The sequence below is a fragment of the Mus pahari genome, chromosome X, assembly GCF_900095145.1.
Source record: "Mus pahari chromosome X, PAHARI_EIJ_v1.1, whole genome shotgun sequence".
NCBI classification, from domain to species: Eukaryota; Metazoa; Chordata; class Mammalia; order Rodentia; family Muridae; genus Mus; species Mus pahari.
In genome coordinates this window covers 60594961-60601383 of record NC_034613.1, presented here as the reverse complement: position 1 = coordinate 60601383, position 6423 = coordinate 60594961, and positions in this window count along the sequence as shown.

Sequence of the window (6423 nt, the reverse complement as noted above, 5' to 3'; positions counted from 1 at the left end):
TTTTTGTGCTTTCCTGCTTCCCAAGCATTGAGGAGATATACTGAAATCACTATATAGTTGATATATTAATATACTTATAGAAATTTAAAGTCTCTTCACAGCATCAGCTCCCCGGAAAATGAGCTGAAGGAATTACGCAGTCTGAGGTGATGCTGGTGGAATCCAATTGCACAGACTTCTCCCCATGGAGATTTGAAATCAGTAAGTTTTGCTATTTATAGCCTCCAAAGCTTTGATTTCATTAGATGAGTCAACAGATTGTTAGACTGCCCTAAGTGTTCACTTCAAACTATTCTGAAACATAGTTATTTACCTTTAGTTTGGCAGCCTTCCTGTAAAACTAATAAAACTTTTAGAGGGAAGTAAGTTCATGTTGCTAAAAGTCAGCCTTTCTCAACCTGTGATTTGGAACACTTGGATCAAAAGGCCGTTTCAGGGGGGAGGGTGTATATCAAACATATTTCATATCATATATTTATACTAGAATTCATAACAATAGCAAAATTACATTTATGAATTAGCAATGAAAATAATGTTATGGTTGGAGGTCACCAGTATATGAGGAACTGTATTAAAGTCCCACACCATTAGGAAGATTGAGAATCATTGCTATAAATGAATGCCTAAAAGAGGGAAGCAGAAGCATCCTGGGTGGTTAGTGAATGGATCCAAGAGTTAATATCACCCCTAATAAAATTAAAAGTAAGTAACTGACTCATTAGTCACCAGTTGGTTCTATTCCAATAGTCACACATTACTGGTGGAATCATGGAGCAAAGTCTTTCTACAGAAGACACTGTAAGAAAATGCTTATATTCCTTTTCAAAAGTAAATTACATATCAACATAATATACTATTGTCCATAAAATGGGTTGAAAGACTTACATCCAGTAAGTTTTACATCATAATATCCAAGTAGATGCCCATTAAGTTAGGACACAAAATTTCTCCTATTTGGAAGAGTTCCTATAGAAACCACACAAAGTTAAAAAACATCTTGTTTACTAAGGGCTAGGGGACAATAGGAGGTCATTTTTAACATATCTTCAAATATACCCTTTTAATCCAAGGGCTTATCCATCTGGGATCTTTGTACATTATTTTCCCAAAGTCATTCTCTTTAGGCGTTCTGCTATCAAAGGCTAAGCTAGCAAGAAAACATATTAAGAAGTTAAAGGACATTGTTATTGTCTTGGCATTTCATGAGCTGGCATAAGACCACCAAGAAGCTGTTTCTCCCTTTTCCCCTCTGGCCTTAACACCTGTACAATGAAGAGTGACAGCAGATGATTTTGAGACTGTCACTTTCAGCTGTGTATATTCATAATGTTTTCAAAAACAAATAATATTATGGTTTAAAATTTACATGAATTTTCACCAAGTTATATTGATACACCATTTATTTCACAGAGGAAATATAAGCCTTGTGTTCTGGTACCTTCCAAAATTTGGCAGGCTAGAGAAATAAATACAGATTAAATGAAACACAAGTGATGGTTGTTATTCTTAAATGTTGCCTTGGTATATACTTTAATAAAAGCGGACAGGTTGAAATAATGAGCAAAATGTATATAATTGATAGGCCTTATTTTTAAGAGCCAAACTCTATGGTTTCTTTTCTTAGTGATGTGCTTACTTAGTAACTGAAAAGCAATAATTTCTTTTTTATATATTTATTGAATTTTTTATTCGATGTTTTCTTTATTTACATTTCAAATTTTTTATTAGATATTTTCTTTATTTACATTTTAAATGCTATCCTGAAAGTTCCCTATAACCTCCCCCTGCCCCTGCTCCCCTACCCACCCACTCCCACTTCTTGGCCCTGGCATTCCCCTGTGGAAAAACAATAATTTCAACATTCCCATCGCTCCAAGTAACCACTTACAAAAACGAAAACCAACAATTAATATATATGCATATATAAGACTCTTGATCCAAAAACTACATGTGAAAACTATTTCACGATGTAAAGGAAATCCCCTAAGCCCCTCCTTGAATTACAAGGCAATGATGACTAGCAACTGAATCAGTGGAAAATTACCTTGTGCATTCAGTGCCTGAAATACTGCTCAAAATGAGAACAAATCAACAAAATAACAGGCTAGACTGAGTCCACAGGACACAATATAGAAGAGGCACTTAATGAGCTGGGCAAAGGATGCTGTTTGCTCACCAGGCAAGGTGAATAAAAAGACCCTTCGCCCAAGCTCTTCGTGACGCTGCTCTGCTAATTTTCTGAAAAAGAATCTGTTTCGTGGTGAGTCACTGCCCCTTTTACAGGCATTATTTTAATGATAGAAGATAGAAGAAAAGGTCACAATTTAGATCAATGCCATCTTTGCGTGACAGACTGGGTGAATCACCAAATGAAATTAACAGGGAATCATGGTTTTTGCTGTCTATACTCTCCCCTGGTACTCTCTGCAAATGCATTCAATGTGATATTTGAAGAGATCTGGTTGCTAGGTATCCACCTTTTTCAGAGCTCTTCATTTCAACCTGGACACAAAATACGGAAAATTTTCAAGATAAATGTATCATGAGTCATCCAAAGGCTCAGAAGCCTGAATGTTGACATGACCACTCTAGTAGCTGATGAAGAATACCAAGAAAGAAAGAAAGAAAGAAAGAAAGAAAGAAAGAAAGAAAGAAAGAAAGAAAGAAAGAAAGAAAGAAAGAAAGAAACCAAATCCACAAAACTTTTGAAACCTTCTTTGTCATTCCTTTTACTTTACAGAACACACTGAGATTCTAAGAAAGAAAAATAAGGAAAGCACATCCTTTAGACAGTCACTTACTTGAAAAGAAGCTGGGGTCTGAACCAAGTTCACCTTCTTGATTCTTGATTCAAATCTTTCATTTTATTTTAGAGTTCATAAAACATGGTACTTGCCCTTAAAAATAAGAAGCAATGGGCAAAACAGACAGGGTGACATTTTGGAAATGTGACAACCTTGACAGAGTTATGAAGGTGTGGGTGGGTTTTTTTTTATTAGATATTTTCTTCATTTACATTTCAAATGTATCCCCTTTCCTAGTTTCCCCTCCGAAAATCCCCTATCTCTTCCCCATCTGCCTGCTCCCCAACCCACCCACTCCCTCTTCCTGACCCTGGCATCCCCCCATACTGGGGTATAGAACCTTCATAGGACCAAGGGCCTCTGAGTCCCACCATTTGTTTTCTTTGACTGGTGGTTTAGTCCCAGGGAGCTCTTAGTGTACTGGTTAGTTCATATTTTTGTTCCTCCCATGGGGCTGCAAACCCCTTCAGCTCCTTGGATACTTTCTCTAGCTCCTTCATTGGGGAACCTATGCTCCGTCCAATGGATGACTGTGAGCATCCATTTCTGTAGTTGTCAGGCACTGGCAGAGTCTCTCAGTGGACAGCTATATCAGGCTCCTGTCAGCAACCTCTTGTTGAGTGTCTGGGTTTGGTGTGACCAGCATGCTCCAGGATCAGTGAGGGACTTTCTCTCATGAGCAATGTATGGTTCCTGAAGAATACCACCCAAGGCTCACCTCTGGCTTCCACACAGATGCTCATATATGCATGCCCACATACACATGCACACCCTTACACACAAAAAAACAAATACTATTATGTGTTAAAATGAAATGTAACACATAGGTTGAAATATTATAGAGAATGATGTTCTGTTCCATGTGTCATCAGGTAATTGTAAATGAAAACAACCATGAGAGACCAATACATGCCCTTTAAAATAGGTAAGATTCAAAGCAAACACTATGGAGTACCTATGAGGTAAAGGAGCCACTTAAAACCTACATCACTGCTGATGGGAATGCAAAGGGGCACAGCACTTTGGAAGACAACTTATTGAATTCTGTTTTGTTGGTGGTGGTTGCTTTTGGTTTGGTTTGCTTTTTAAGACAGGGTTCCTCTATGTAGTCCTGGCTGTCCTAGAACTCACTCTGTAGACCAAGCTGTCTCAAACTCACGGAGATCTGCCTGCCTCTGCCACCCAAGTACTGAGATTAAAAGTGTGCACCACTGCCCTCAACTTGTTGCTTTCTTACCATATTAAAATAAATTGCTGTCATTTGATATGATCTAGCAATTTTTCTCCTTGGTTCACATCTATATAAGCTGAAAAAAAAACATGTTTCCATAAAAACCTACATAAGAATTTCGATGCTAACTTTCTATTTATTTATTTACCTAAACTTTAAAGCAACCAAGGTGTCTTTCCAGACAAAAGTGGATAATATGTGGCAGTACAGACGGTGAAGTATCATTCAGTGATAAAATAAAGATATGGTAGAAGCTTCATTGCATAACACTAAATGAAAAAAAGTCACTCTGAGAAGACTGCAGATATACTAGATGACTACAGCTATATACAATTCCACTGGAAAAGGCAGATAAAATGATTAGTGGTTAACAGGATGTAGAGGGAGGGAAAAACAAGCATGAGGCACACAAGAGGCATGATAGTATAATGGTGGCAACATATCATTACACATGTTTTAAGACCCACAAAATGAAGCCTAATACAAACTGTGCACTTTGGATGGTAAAGATGTGTCAGTCAGTGTTAAGTTTACGTTGATGAATGTAAAGCTGGGGTGAATAGAGAAGATAAATGGTGACTCCCTGTACTATGAGCTCAATTCTTTTAGATCATGAAAAATAATTATTGCTAAGAAGTCCCTAGTTAGTAGAGAAAATCACATTAACAGAGCACATATTAAATATTCATAACTATTCAACATATCAATTCTTATTTTGTTTAACTAATTACATGCACTTGAATATGTGATCAGAGCTCAGAAAGCTTGCTTCATGAGTTGTCTATTGGGCTAGCAAGATGGCTAAGCTTGTAAAGCTCTTGCTGCAAGCCTGACGACCAGTTTTGATCTCTAGAACCCACATGGTAGAAAGAGAGAACTGACTCCTTCAAGTTGTCTGCTGACCTTCACATGTGCACATACATAATAATAGCATAATAAATATTTAAAGTTTAAAAGTTTAAATCTGTTCAATGGACTTTGGTCATATTATAAGCTATCATCATAAAGTTGTCAATGGTTATAATCAGAAAGAAATCTGTTTTAGTACTAAAAAGGAAAGCAAGTGATACAAATAATATAAACATAATTATTTATTGTAACGGTTTATCTTCATTTTCAACTTGACTAGTTTTTTGCTTTCTTAAGCGACAGAACTTCAGTTATGTCTGGGAGGACCTTTCCAGTGAGGCATTCTTGAGGAGTAATGAACCACTGAAGTGGAAACTTAAGGGTTCTTTGGAAAGTTGGTTGGATGGTGTTTTGCTAGGGCAAACTTGTGGAGTGTTTAGCTGAAGTGGACACAGGTGAAAGGATAAGGCAGACCCATGAAGGAACGTTTCACTGAAGCACACAGAGGAGAAAGGATGTTCTGCTAAAGCAAACACATGAAAGAACATGTGATGAAGGATACTTTGCTAACAACATGCATGTATTGGTCTACTTTACATTGTGTAGTTGAGCTCCATTTGTTGGGACTCCATAGAGAGAAACAAACCAAAACGAAAACCAAAACCAACAAACAACTCCTAATGGTATGCTGCAGCTTGCTGCAGTTTCTTGCCACTTCCATTGTCTCAGGCTGGATTGGCTGAATGACATTAGTTGAGAAAGATGCACTTGCCTGCCAACATCCACTCCAGTAGTGACAAGCATGACAGGCCAAAAGCCTGGGTGCAGTCCCGAGGCAAAGAGTTTCATGGAAACTTAGTCTCCTGGAACTGTGGCATCCCATATCACGTATGCTCCAATTTTGTCCTTACAAATGGATCTGTGCTTCTTTTCAGTATTGTTTTGTTATAGGTGCCTCCAAACAATGACTTGCCAAATACCTAAGCAAAATTGAACTTTGCTTCCTGGCCTTCACCAATGCCCTAGGTAGTCCTTGAGCCGACCCTGGGCTTGGAATTCAGTAAGAATGTTGCCTATTCAGTGACAATCAGAATTGCTTCTAGTATTGTAAGAGAGTGAAAGAAATCAGGCTTTACTATCTACTACATAGAGTTAGAAATCTCAGGGCAAACTTAGCAAAGTAAGTTTAGAATTCTTATTATAGTTATGTATGGCGGACTACATTACTTATTAGTAGAAAAGTCCCCCCACACTATCACTTAGAATAAAAGCCAAGTCGCTCCCATATACAGGAATTTACAATGGTTTAGGAAGAAGATCGGGCTGTGGTTTTAGAGTATTGCATTATTCATGAGGTTAGCTAGAATGGAACTCCCATATTAGAACCACAACTTGGGTGTGAAAGCCCTTGCCCCCCTAGTTAGAACCACTACTTGAGTGTGAAAGCCCTTGCCCCGGGAGTGTAAAGACCTCACACCTGGCTTTTAAGACTATAGATGACCTTAGATAGAGCTGACTTTGTCTCAGTTGTTTTATTGC